Raw genomic sequence first — 15,178 nt, 5'->3', positions numbered from 1 at the left:
GACTCGGAATTGTATGTTTGCTTGTAATGTAAGTTCGGTAATGCCTCGTACCTTGTTCCGGCATCGAATATGAGTAAGGGGTGTTACACGCCCGTGTGGCCAGACCATGTGGCTCACACGGCCAATGACATGCCCTTGTCCCAAGCCGTGTGGGCATTCGATGTGAGGCACATGGTCGTGTCCCGACCCGTGTCCTTACTCGTGTAACTCTTTGACTTGGATCACATGGTCATCCACACGCCTGTGTGTTAGGCCGTGTGGATAATTTAATTTTCAAAAATTAGGTGTAGGATTCACACGGCCATGTCACATGCCTGTGTTCACACGGCTGAGACACACGCTCGTGTCTCTACCCGTGTAGCCAATTCTGAGTATTCTGTTTCTAAATTTTAAGGATGCAAGGGACACATGGCCAAACCACATGCCCGTACACATAACCGTGTGTCACACACGGTTGAGACACCGCCCTCACACACGGTTGAGACACCGCCCGTGTGGACAAAATAAGGCTATTTTCCAAGTCATATTTCTCACCCATTTTACATTACACCTACATCAACACTTTAAACCCAATTTAGTATATATAAACCAAGTCAAAACCAATCTTTTACATGGCATATTAACATCTATACTCAAGTGTTTTAAACTTACCAAATTCATGCCTGTGTTCATGAACAAAATTTATCAATTATACTAATTCAAATCCATTCATCATTTGATTTATATATCTTCTACCTTTCAACCATTTCAACACACTTCAAACATAATATGACACTATATAATTACATCAAAATGCATATAACACTAGCCATTCCAATGGCTAGTTACAACTAAACATATGCATGCCTTCATTGGGCACTTTAAACTATACATGTCATTATGTCCAAAATAAGTTTTCTATTTATACCAAAACAAGCTTAAGGATAGTGTGATGATTCTCCGATCATTTTTAAACCTTTACGAGCTTTCGAGCACTATAAAACAGAGAAAAAAAATGATTAAGCATTTCAAATGCTTAGTAAGTTCGTATAACATGAATTTAACTTACTATATATTTTCATCTAAGATAAGCACACAAAAATGCATCCAAGCACTTTGGCTAATAGCCTAAAACACAACTTCATCAATCATGTTAGTCAAGTAATTCACATAATACTAAGAACATGGATGAGCTCATTATTTAATGATTTTCATATACATACGCTTTCCATATCATTATTCCATATTAGATGTACATTTCCATGACAAATCATTTCAAGTTCATTTTAGCCATGTCAGAACTTTACCCGTTGAATTTATTTAAAATATCGATGGATACACTTATATAGTACACTTAAAATGTACAAAGTTGAAATCTGTCAATTCATATCCAGGGGTACCCAAATAGGGCACATAATCAGGAAGCACTCTCTCGAGCCATGTAACAGGATGCTCATGTGAGCCATGTATCAGGAAGTTTATCCAGGCTAAATAAGAAACTCATAAGAGTTTAGAACATGAAGCTCATTAAGCTTAACAAGTAACTCGGGAGAGTTATTAACAAGGAGCTTTGGATAGCATAATAGGGAGTTCAAGCGAGCCATATCAGGAAGCTCATAAGAGCCTATATTAGGACGCTCAAGAGCAGTTGTGTTTGTGTCCGCGATAAATGTTGGACCACAACCGATCGAATCATGTAACCAGAGTTGCTGTAGTGCGCAACACATGGAGGATCACTACTAATCAGGATGCTCACAGGAACTATATAACAGGATGCTCGAGAAGGCTTTTAACAGGATGCTCATCCGAGCTATAATGTCCGCAACATATGTAGGTGTAACAGCACATTTTTCAATGAAATCAGAACAGTGATTTTGGGACCACCAATCTGACCCAAAATATATTTTATTTTTATTTTATCATATGGCTCTTAATATGTTAGACATGATGTGTGAAAATTTTTGTAACATCCTGATTTTGGGCCTAGTCGAAACAGTAGTTTCGGGACCACAAATTCGATGAGGAAAATTTTATTTTTATTATATTTTTATGGTCTACAATCTCACGGAATGATTTCATAAAAATTTTGTTCGAAAATTTTGACGTTAGGGTACTCAATTTAGTCAAAAGGACTAAATAGTAAAAAGTGTAAAAGTTGAGTTCTACATGCTAGAGGTGTCCAATTGTTATGAAATTTTAAATTGGAGGTCCTTATATGGTAATTAGACCATTGGTTAAGTTGATGGACAAAAATGGGCATGGTTAGGCATGTTTCCAAAGTTTTTCATTAAGGGCATTTTGGTCATTTAGTTATTAAAATGAATTAAAAACAAAATTAAAAGCCAATTTTTGTCCATCTTCAACCTCTTGCCCGGAACTTGAATGGATAAACCATGACTAGGGTTTTTCAAGCTTCCACGCTCGATTGTAAGTCCATTCTAGCCCCATTTTTAATGATTTTAACGTTTTCGCAATCCCCGTAACAAGATCTATCTATTTCTACCATTAATTTGAGCTAGAGTTCATGTTTAAAAATTGAAACATGTGTGACATGCATGCATTTTGATGTCTAATGGTATAAAATGAGTGTTGGGTGTTAAATAAACGACTTTTACTCAACTATTTTCAATGAAAACGTCTAAAATGACCATTTTGTAAAAGTTGTAAAATGGTATAAAAGGGTGTTTTGATGAGAATCGTAGTTTGCTACAGTTACGAAAATGGTTTAGCTATACCTATAGAGTGAGAAAATTGAATAAAAATAACTTTACGAGCCTAGGGGTAAAAGTGTAATTTTGACAAAGTTTAGAGGAAAAAAATAATTTTCCCAAAATGTGATTTTTGGATCACATTAAATAATCTGACTAATAATTGGACTAAATGTGATATTATAGATCAAGGAAAATGAGGATTGGACCTAGATCGGGTGAGAAATGGAAAATCGACTGTTAGGTTCCTTTCTGCTATTTTGGTGCCGAGGTAAGTTCGTATGTCAATAATATTGCAATGCTATATTTGAATTAAAATTCTATATTATTATTGCACGAATGACATGATTTAATATATTGAAAAGTGATGAAAGAATGGTTTATAAAATTTGTGAGAACAATGGTATATGACTAGTAGCACATGAAATGTTTGATGGTTCAATCATTGATGGCTTGCTATATAATAGCTGAATATATTGAGAATTTGATATAACATGATGTTTATTAAGTTGGATAACTTGTGAAAGAGTGAAAAGGAAGATAAGTTTGTATGTAAATAATATATCGATTTTTTATGTTATTATATTTCGTTATTATATGAGATGTGGCTACCTATAGAATGATCATTTGATGTAAATTACGAATCGAAATAGACTATAATGAGTTTGTTAAATGTTGAAAAGTGAGGAATTTCTCGATTGAACCTTCGGAATAGAAATGATACGAAAGATCCATTGTGAGAACACGTGTAGTACTATGTGTAGGCTACTATGTGTTTAAGATGGTTTTAGGTCGCGTGTGTAGTACTAAGTGCAGGCTACTATGTGTACCAGATAGTTAGGTAGCATGTGTAGTACTAAATGCAGGCTACTATGCGTACCTGACAACTTCGATCACGTGTGTAGTACTAAGTGCAGGCTACTACGTGTACCAGATTGTTGGTCGCATGTGTAGTACTAAGTGCAGGTTACTATTCTTACCAGATAGCTTCCGTTACAAGGGTGGTAATTTGTGCAAGCAAACATGTATCTGTTATTATTCTGATGAGTTCAATGGGAAATCGACTAAGTGAAAATACATGTGAACATGACCATGTGATGAATAAGTGCAGATATATGGTTGTGGAAATTTATGAATAATGTGCTCGATAGTTGAGTGAACTTTCGGTAAGATGGAATGGAGTAAGTAAAATTATGTAAGAGTGAAATTTGTAATAAAACAGTTTTGGACAGCAGCAGTTGTGTAACTTTTAAAAATCACCAAAAATCGTGGAAATTGAATTAGAGGTTGAATAAGATATGAAATTAAAGCTTATTGAGCCTATTTTGATATTAAGGAAATGGTGTAAGAAAAAGAATTTCATATTATGAGATATTTGAATTTTTGTGAGACAGAGTCAGAATGATTTTAGAATCCCCTGTTTTGACTTGGAAAAATCATTAAAACTTGTACAAATATAATTATGGGTTGTACAAATATAATTATGGGTTATAATTTATATGCTTAAAATCCTTAATGAGTCTATTTTTGAAACAAATAAATAGAAACATTATTAAAATCTTGTACGAAGAGATAATTAACTTTAAGTGCAGAGGTGTCGGAATTGTCAAACAGCAAACAAGGGAGAATTTAAAGAAGAAACTGTACTTATTGGCTAGACCAAAAATTCTAAAAATTTTATGGTAAGAAGATATACGAGTCTAGTTTCCGGGAAAATTAACGGTTCTCAATTTGGAGTCCTTTAGCTTCGAGTATAAATAATTTAGTGACCATGACTTGAGAAAACAACTTAATTGGACTTTGAATAAATAAAGAGGAATTGAAAAATAGTATGTTAATACATTGATTATTATTTTTCATGTGAGCTTACTAAGCGTAAATCTTACTCCCTCATTTCCATTTCTTTTAGTGTTGTTAGGTCGGCTCGAGGTTAGAGATCGTCAGAGGTAGCATCACACTATCAAGCTAATGCCTTTGGAGTATTGATACATATGTTAGAAATATCAAGTAAGTGGCATGTATAGGGACCTAGTTCTATGACATGTGTTATTACGATTTGGCTAAATGTATTTGCCTATATCAAGCTATTGTATATGGCCATGAGAGGTGGCTCATATTGATTATGGTTTGTAAGTCTAGCTAATCATGTTACGTTTTAATGCATATGATGTGATGATATGAATATGTTTGTTTGCCATGCATGGTTGGTAATATGTCATGTGTGTTGAATGCATGTTTTATGACCAATCGAGGTGGTCATGACCAAACGTGTAATATGGTAATAAGATGATAGTGCCTTGAACATGGATGTTTGATGTATAAGTTAGTAACCATAGTTTAATGGTATAAGTGATTAATGAGATGACAAGGTCAAATGAATGTGTAATAATGTGGCTAGACTAGTTTATCATGAGTAGGTGGAACATATGTATAATGACGAGCTAATGTTGAATGTGTCTTAATAAAGGGTGTTTAATCACTAAAATGATGCCATGAGTTGTGAGTTTGATGTGTATAAGGTTGTAAGGGTTTATGGGAAACATGAAGGCTTGGAAAATAGCCTAAGTGTTAGTCACACGGGCAGAGACACGGCTATGTGTCTCAACCGTATGAAGAACACGGCCTAGCACATGGGCGTGTGACCTGGTTGTGTTGTTCAAATTATTTTGCTGATGTCACAAATAGAGAGTTACACGGGCTGAGGACATAGGCGTGTGACTCCCAAAAGCAAGAAATTTGCTATCGAAAGTTCTTGGTTTAGTCTCGAACCACCCTGATGTATGTTTTAGGCCTCGAAGGCCCGTATAAGGGACGATATACATGTGTTTGAAAAGTTTGAATTTGGACAAAAATTTTATGGCCCGGTTTTTGCATGAATAACTGTGTATGTGTTCAGTAATGCCTTGTATCCTATCTCGGTCTCAGGTACGGGTAAGGGGTGTTACATTTAGTGGTATCATAGATATGGTTTAGTCGGTTCTCGGACTAACCTAGCATATGTATGAGAGTTTAGCTATACACGCCACCGATCTGAGATAGTGTGATGTTTCCCGACGCGTATGATAACCACTTTGTTTAGACAAAGGTACCGTCCAACTGAGCTATATCCGACCATATTGATTGTGGTAATGAGGTATTTGAGTAAAGTACAGTCATGATGAGTTGAAACTTGGAAAGCTACGAATGAGATTCATAATATCCTGTTACGGATAAAATGTCCTTATCCCATTTGGATATAAAATTTGATGGATTGAAATGAATTATTGAAATGAAATAAAAGATTATATGGCATAATGAACTTACTTATGATTGACTGATAATTCCATGATGTATGTGACTGAATTGCTCGAGTAAATGCATGTGTTTAGATAACTTATCAAAAATATTAATGGGATGAATATTCATGTATATCTGTTTGGATGGTCATGATTGGCAAGCTCGTATAATTTGAGTAAATGTGTTAAATTTCTTGGACAAATTTATATGATTGTAATGATATGTCTAAATGATAATGTACAAGGTAAAAGTATAGATTGTGATAAACTTATCTATGTTTGTAACATCTCATATTCGTAACCTTCACCGGAGCGGAATACGAGACATTACCTAACTCGATCTCACAAACGTTCACAAGTCACCTAGATTCGGTCCAATTTAAAACATTTTCAATTTCTACTTTAAACCTCTTATTGTGGGCCTACGAACCCCTAACCAACCATTGGGAACTATTCGGATTGATCCGGGCCCTTAAACCATCTATAGAAAATTTGACTTTGAAACAAGGCATACGCCCATGTAGAAGGACAACACGCCCGTGTGGCCATTTCAACATGGTCGTGTTGATGGCCCGTGTGGCTCACACGGCCTAGGTAATATAAGGACACGCCCGTGTCCTCCACCTATGTAGAAATAATTCTAAATGCAGACTTACAAGGGTTTTCACACGGCCTGGCATACGCCTGTGTCCCTGGCCCGTGTGCTTCATAGGGCCATGACACACCTGTGTCCTAGCCTGTGTGCAAATACATGGACATTCTGTTTCTGACATCAGCATCCCCAAAATATCACATGACCAATGCACACACCCATGTGCTAGGCCGTGTCCATCACACGGCTGAGACACACGGCTATGACTCTACTCGTGTGTTTACTATCATACATACTAACTTGAAATTTTTACGTCCAAGGGACACAAAACCGGACCACACGCCCGTAGGGCAGACTGTGTGTCACACATAGCCTAGATACACGCCCGTGTGTCTACCCGTGTGGACAATATAAGGCTATTTACCAAGCCTGTTTGCCACCTATACTTACACAGCCTACACAAAGACAACAAAACTAATACAAGGATAACTTATTTAAACCAATCATCCATAATAGATAACATTCCAATAATGCATTTTATTCGTCTATGAAAGTACATCTTTGTATATAAATCAAAATGAATATTTTCCACCATTCAACGCTTAATACAAAATGAAGGGTTCCCAACCCAAGCCAACACATTTGGCCAGTTCTCAATGACACAAAAATAGTAAAGTCTAAGCCCTATACATGCCATATTCAAAAATATAAATCAAATTATACCGAAATATAAATCAAACTATACTGAATGCTTCGATTGATAGTGTGATCGATATCTCTGACTTCAGTTGGTCCTTGAGCTAAATAGGCAGCACTATAAGAAAATGGAAAAGGAGAGGGAGTATGTAACACCTCGAATTTGGGCCTAGAAGTATTGGGCCTTGAGTGTGGGTCCGTAAGGAGGTTGTATTTAGGTATTTAATTGTGCAATGAAATGACACAATTAAATGTCTGCTTTAGTGGTTAATGGCCCTGAGAAGTGTTGGAGAAATCTTGGGTTCAAACTTGGGCTTTAGCAAAAATTTTGGTATTAAGTGAAAAAAACCTGGATGCTTGGATGAGGGCCTTTTAAATTATTGTGTTAAATAAATGACACAAGGAAGCATGTGGTCTAGTGGTTGTGGCGTCATTAAGGTTGCATAGGAGCCTGGGTTCAAGCCTTGGCTCTTGCAATTTATTCTGGTTTTTTTTAAAAGGAACTTGGACTTTGGCCTTTAGACCTTATAATTAATTGGGGATAAAATATGACACAAAAAGAGCCTGTGGTGAAGTGGCAAGGTGGCGTCATAGAGTTGGCAAGGAGGTCCAGCGTTCGAAACTCATGGCAATCAAAGAGCATTTATTTTGCTAACAGGGGGCGGCAAGAGTTGGTGTTGAATTTAAACTCTGATGTTGGAAGGATCCCACATCGGGAAGCTAACATAAGAGTGGATGCGAAGCTGGCTTTAAATAGAGAGAACCATGAGGAGAGTAAAGGTACCTTTCTTAGCTGATCCCTTTCGCTATATGGAGTGCTCGTTTGGGTTGGGCGTCGACTAAGAGTGCTCAGAGTGTGGATTAACTCAAGTCTCCTATCAGGTGTGTATTTCTCACTACTCTAGTTGTAGGATGGCTACTTCGAGCCGCGATGGGCCGAAAGGAGTCATGTGGGCCCAAGGGCCTACGAGCCTAATTGGATAAGTTGTTTGATTGTGTAGTAAATATTGGACTAGGCTAGGTGAATCTCATATTTATGGCTAGATTTGGGCTAAAAGGGCCACACGAGCATGTGGGCCCATTTGGGCCTAGAATGGGCTTTAGGGCCATTCGTATTGTTATCCCTGTTTAGAATACTTTAGTTTACCAATTACAGAAATGCCCTCGACTTGTAAAATTACCAAAGTACCCTCGATTTATAGAATTACTATTTTACCCTTGATTTATAGAATTACTATTTTACCCTCGATTTACAAAATTACCGTTTTACCCTCGATTGTAAAATTACTGAAATACCCCTATAAGGTAGAATTACCAAAATACCCCTAGTTTGTAAAATTACCAAAATACCACTAGTTTGTGAAATTATTGAAATACCCTCAATTTGTAAAATTACCAAAATACCCCTGATTTACAAAATTACAGAAATACCCTTGACTTTCTAAAAATTATTGAAATACCCTCAATTTGTAAAATTACCAAAATACCCCTGATTTACAAAATTACAGAAATACCCTTGACTTTCTAAAAATTATTGAAATACCATTGGTTTACAAAATTACTGAAATACCCTTGGTTTGTAGATTTACCAAAACACCCTTGTAGAGAATACCCTAATAGGTAAAAAGATCGTAAAGCCCACAGAGGGTAAAGTGACCTAATACCCCTGTATGGTAAAATGACGAATATGCCCTTATGTTCCGTATGACTGATGTGCTTAGGATTTACATATATTTATATTGGATTAGTTAAGTTTGAGTGATAGGTGGTGGTTATCGTAGGTGATTGATTTTGGAAACGTTTCAACTTCAACCCATAACAGGTGTGTAATAACCCTCGCAGTAGCTTAGATTAATATCCGCCGAAAAGCCGAAATGCTAAAATTTCGGTATTTCGAGAACTTGTGATTTTGCCTTTTCTTAAAGATGCGATAGATACGATATGATCAGTGTTTGGATCGATGGAGCAGGTAAGAGCACAATTTTGTGCACGATGGTAAGTTGGCCTCAATGGGCTAGAATCGGGCCCAATGGGCTTTCGGGCCCATTTGGGTAAAACTGATAGAAAATGGAATTTGGAAAAGTTGCATGTTAACATGGTTAGTACTGTTGTAAAATTTGGATTAAGCAGGCTTAGTGGGCTAAATCAGCATTCGTAGGGCGCATTAGGGGTTTTGGGCCTAAAAGCCCGAATTTGATAAAGTGGGTTAAAGATCATTATTTAAACACTCGAAAATATTGATAATTGTTAATGAACATGGAAAACCCTGATATTTGGTAAAATTACGAAATTACCCTTATAATATGAAAAATGACTGTTTTGCCCTTGTGGGCAAGTGATTGACTTGGACTGCGTGGTTGATAGATTTGATTGTGAATATATGTTGGTGATATGAATGACTTGACTGTGATTGTTTGATTCAAATATGGGCATGACATTCTGCATACATGACATGTTGCATGGGTTGGGTTTTATAAATGGAAGAAGTGCTAAAAGGGCTATGCCCCAATTTACCGAAAAGGGCTTTGCCCCAGTTTATCAAAAAGGGCTTTGCCCCAGTTTATCAAAAAGGGCTTTGCCCCAGTTATTAAAAGAGGCTAGGCCTCCCGTTATATGATAAAGCGACTATCTTTGCCGATGTAGAGTTTGGTTGGGTGGGTTGAGTTATTCCCCACATGGTGTGTTGGTTGGTACGGGTGGAGAGTAGCGGATGGTGGGTTGAGTAGTCTCCCAAAATGGGCTTGCATACATTCATTGATATTACATGTGATATTGAAATGGGCCTATTGGCCATCACTTCTGATAAAGGCTTGACGATGATATGATTTATGAAAAGGCTTGACCCGATGATATGATTTATGAAAAGGCTTGCCCAAGATATGTCGAGATCGAATTAGGGCTTAGGCCCATCACTCTTGTTTAAGGGCTAAGGCCCAAAGCTGTCTTCATTCTTGAATAGGGCTTTGGCCAGATTGTCTTGACACGTGTTATTCACTGTTTGTTTGTTGTTAAGGATTACACACTGAGTTTTCGTAAACTCACCCCGTTTCTAACTGTGCAGGCAATCCCTAAGCTTAGATGGTTTGGAGCTGCGAGGGACTTGGAGATGGCCACACTACTGTTTCTATCTCTTTTAATTGCAATAAGTAACCGGTTTATTTTTTTTATAAGTTTTATCTTCATTAATATTATTATTTGGTTTTGGGTTGTAATAAGGCCATTTTAATTATTTTTCTGGGATTATTTTATTTTATACCCTATATTTTACTAATAATAATTCAAAATGGGTTAGACTTAGGGCGCGTTTCCAAAATGATAATTGTTTTCAAAATAATGCAACGATACAATTAATCGGTTTATCAAAAATATCTACTTAAATGAATTCCAACTCGTTTTTCTCAAACCTAACCTCGCACCAAAGTGTGGCAATGGTTGTGGGCATGTCTCGGATTGGATCCAATCAAGAGCTTGGTACTTAAGTAGCCTTCATGGCTCACCTCCTCTGTTTCGGATACCTACCTGGTGCATAGCTTCCATTCACTTTATTAACTTAGCAAATACTATCTTTTAAAACACTAAGAAGGACGTTGAAAGAGGCATGGGTTTTCTTAAAAACTTCAATGTGACACGTCGGATCCGGCTATAACGTCTGGGCCGGGTTTGGGGTGTTACAGAGTAAGCATAAAGCTTAGTAAGTTGCACATAAATAATTATACAACATAACTTTACCATTTATCAACAGGCTCATAACACACGATTGGGTATAAGTAAAACTTGCTCATCAATATTCAATACCTATCGTATATCATAAAAATTGGGCTCATATTATATATATACCAAAAAGGATACTTGTACTACTCAGAACTGAGTTATACTTTCTTCTTAACTTGAAATCGTAACCTTCACTGTTGAACCATTTGGAACACTATTGGATATTCATTAAGCCTCAAACATGGGGTAAGGTGCCGATGCCATGTCCCAGACATGGTCATACACTGACACATCTTGTAGCTGATGCATGTCCCAGACATGTCTTACACTAACTTACGTCTCGAGGCCGATGCATGTCCCAAACATGTCTTACACTAGCACTCGTCTCAATGCCAATGCCATGTCCCAGACATGGTCTTACACTGGCTCTCATAATGTGGCTGATGAATGTCCCAGACATGTCTTACACTAGCTCACAATAGCCCATATGCTATGGCATGAATACTCGATTTATTTTCTAAGTTCAAATGAGAACTCTACTACCTCTATTATCATCTTGCTTTCTCAATTCCACAATCAAGCAATTCATGCTATATTAAGTTCAAGTACAATTCAACTCATACATTAATATTGTACTTGTACTATTTACATACAACTTACCTCAGATTACAAAATGTTGGAACTATTCGATTTAGTCGATTTGCTTGGTTTTTCCTTGGTCTAGGTTCGGATTCAATATTTCTTGATCTATAATAGAAAAATGCACTTATTTAGTCACTAAATAAAATTAAGCAATCGAAAATTCATATTTTTGGTAAAATGACCATTTTGCCCCTAGATTTGACAAAATGACCTTTTTACCCTTAGGCCCGAAAATCAATTTTTATCGAATTTCTTCACATCTTAAGACTAGATGAACCCTTTTTACTAATATAGAAACTCCAAATTTCCACTATTTCACATGCTTAACATCTATTTTACAACTTATGCAATATAGTCCTTTTAGGTGTTTTCATGTTAACACCTTTCACAAAAATTGTTCATAATACACCCAAGACTTATTTTCTTCAGTAAAAACTCAGCAAACATTTCAAACCTTTTCATGGAAAAACCCTACACACCTAATCATTTTGCAAAATAGTACCCTCATTTGAAAGCTCATGCTTCAAGGGTTTCAAAAGTACAAAAATATTCAACAAAGGGTTGGAAAATCGTTTACTTGTGAAGGCTTAAAGTTTGATGAAATTTTTAAGCTTTAAAAACCCCCAAAAATGGGTGAAAAATTGGTAGAGGAGAAATGGGAAATAGGATGATATCATTTTTATTTTATTTTATTTCTATTTTAGTCAAATTAGCCACCAAACCCATCAAACTTGGACTTTTTGACCAAATTACCTCCTATGGCCGGCCATGCACAATATTAGGGTCTAATTTCCGTTTAAAGACCCCCAATTTAGGTTCTCTATCTATTTGACACTTTTAGCTATCAAAATAGGACTTTTGCATTTATGCGATTTAGTCCCTTTTCTCAATTGAGCTCACGAACGTCAAAATTAACTCACCAAATTTTCCATGCATTCATATAATCATGCTATAACATCAAAATAATTATAAAATAATTTATTCGACTCCAAATTTATGGTCCCAAGACCACTATTCTGACTAGGCCCTAAATCAGGCTGTTACAATGTTTGTTGGCCCTTGTATGATATCATGTGCATGAATTGTATGATTAAATGAATAGATAAGTAAAGTTATCTAGAAAACATGGAATACATGCATAAGTATACTTGTTAAAATGAGATAATTGAAAACATGGAATGACATGATTGTGATGATGTTGCTATAATGATGAAAATTGTGTTACATGTATATGTATATGAGAGTCGAGTCAGAGGCCCTATGACTCCCTCCCCCTTACCAAAGTGGTGTTTTATAATGGAAATTCCTGAGATTTGTGTTGAATGAGTTCTCGAGTGAGAAACCAAAGAGTTCAGTGATAGAATGGTTACAAGCATATTAGAGATTGAGAATGGGTTGATAAGTACAGACATAAGCTAGAAAGATATCAGATTGACTGAAAGATTGTTTAATTTTTGCAACATCGCAATTAGTGAAAAAGGTTAATTTTGGTAAAACGACCTATCCTAGTATGACATCGAGAAATGTATTGATTGAAATTCCCTCATAAGCTGATCTCCGTTAGTGAAAAGAATAATATGGAAATTATGATGCAAATAATAGTTAAAGGAATAATGTTCGAATGTGAGATGTTTGGGTATGGTAACTACAGTGAGTAGATGATGGCTGTCTTTCGTAAGGCATTCTAGGAGTCTATTTATTTCTGGAAATTTGTTGTAGTGGTTGTATATTCTCTGATGAATTTTTGTAATATGGAAATGTTCCCTGATCTTAATTGATAAACCATAATTTATACATATTTTTATCCCATCTTAGCATATTTATGGATGGTTTCTCCTTAGATTTGGTGAATTCGATGCTCCTAATTCTTTAATTTCATGTTTTATACTTAGGTGACCATAGGAGAGTAAAAAGAGAAAAAATAGGCCGAAAACGAAGAAAATGAACCCACATGAGAAATCAACACGGCTTGGACTTCCTCACACGGGTAAGCCACACGACCATGTCTATTGGCAGGATCGAAGCACGACTTACACGGGTAGACTACATGTCCGTGCCTATTTAACAGCCTTGACCATGGGCTGGAGCAATCGCACACGGGCGTGTCCCTGTCAAGCCCAAGTATAGTCCTATTCTGAAAAGGCTACTTTTGAGGGCTCTTAGGCATTCTAAAGCCTATTTAAACACCTGATGAGGCACTTAGAAAACACACATGGAGTAGGAGGTAAGGAATTACTCAAGGGAAGCCGATTGATCTATCTCAGAAGCCGAATTCATCGTCATGACTGAAGATCTTCCTTCAATTTCCATTCAGGGGTTTTGGGTTTTCTTTATGTTTTGTATTCAATATTCTTCTGAGATGTTTTCTTTTATAATTATGAACTAAACCCCCCTAAATACCTAAGGGGAATGAAACCTAAGATGGATCTTGTTATTATTATCTGAATTGTATGATAAATATTTGACTTGTTCTTAATTATGTGTTCTTAATTCTTGTCTTAATATTCCAGGAGATTGGTTCAAGTTAATGCGGTTATTCAGAGGAGCAAAAATCCCTTTCTAAGAGTAAATTTGTCATAATTAAGCGGAGTTGATTGCACGCCTAGAGGTAGGGTGACAAGATTTTGCTGGATTAGGGTGAAACCTAATAAGGGGATCCATAGATCGAGTTAATGGAACACTAGGGCATTAATTAGAAAGAGATTTCAATTAATCAACCTAGGGTTGGACGTTATTAGTCTCGAGAGAGATAATAATATAAATTAGGGATTTCTACGGATTAAGTTAAATGAATAAATCGTCTGATTCAGAGTCAAATAACAAGTGAAGTCTAGGTGGATTTTTCCTTGGGTATTGTCTTAATCAATCGAATTTTCCCAAAAGCTTTTCCCCAATTTCTCTCTATGCACTCTTAGTTTAGTTAATTAGTTTAGATAAACAAATCCCTTAATTTTTTAGGCTAGATAATAAAAAGAAAGTAATTACTAATACTCTTGGTTCCTTTAGGTTCGACAATCCGGTCTTGCTAAAGCTATACTATTTTTCGATAGGTACACTTGCCTTCATCGTGATAATAATTAGTTTCAAGAACGATTAATTATAAATTTTTAAAACCTGTCACGAATATCACGTATCATTAATGATAGACAAAGGCATTGTTAGTCTGATTGGATTTTCTTGTTTTGGATTTCTTTATGTTGATTTCTATATTCTGGATTTCTCCATTATGGATTTCTTTATCCTGAATTCTTGGTCATCTTTATCTCGCAACTTGTCGAACATGGCTTATAGTTAAAGTATGACTTTTAGCTTGTGATATATATATATATATCAAGTATGATTATGCTTCTGATTTGATCATGGTGATCTAGTGATCTTCGTATTTGGATGTCTCTAAATTTCTGTATAAGGATTTAACATTGGCAAAGGCTTAAGTGGTAAAATTTTCGTCTTGTGAAATTGATGGCTTAATTCATGATTGGAAAAGCTTGGACAATTGAGAACATTGTTAACCGAAGCCTTTGAACTGGTCTAGTCTGGGTTGAGCAAAAACTTCTAGATTTTCAATGATGTAT

Source organism: Gossypium arboreum, chromosome 1 (assembly GCF_025698485.1).
Source record: "Gossypium arboreum isolate Shixiya-1 chromosome 1, ASM2569848v2, whole genome shotgun sequence".
Taxonomy (NCBI): Eukaryota; Viridiplantae; Streptophyta; class Magnoliopsida; order Malvales; family Malvaceae; genus Gossypium; species Gossypium arboreum.
The sequence above is the reverse complement of the archived record's forward strand: the minus strand, read 5'-3'. Positions refer to the sequence as shown.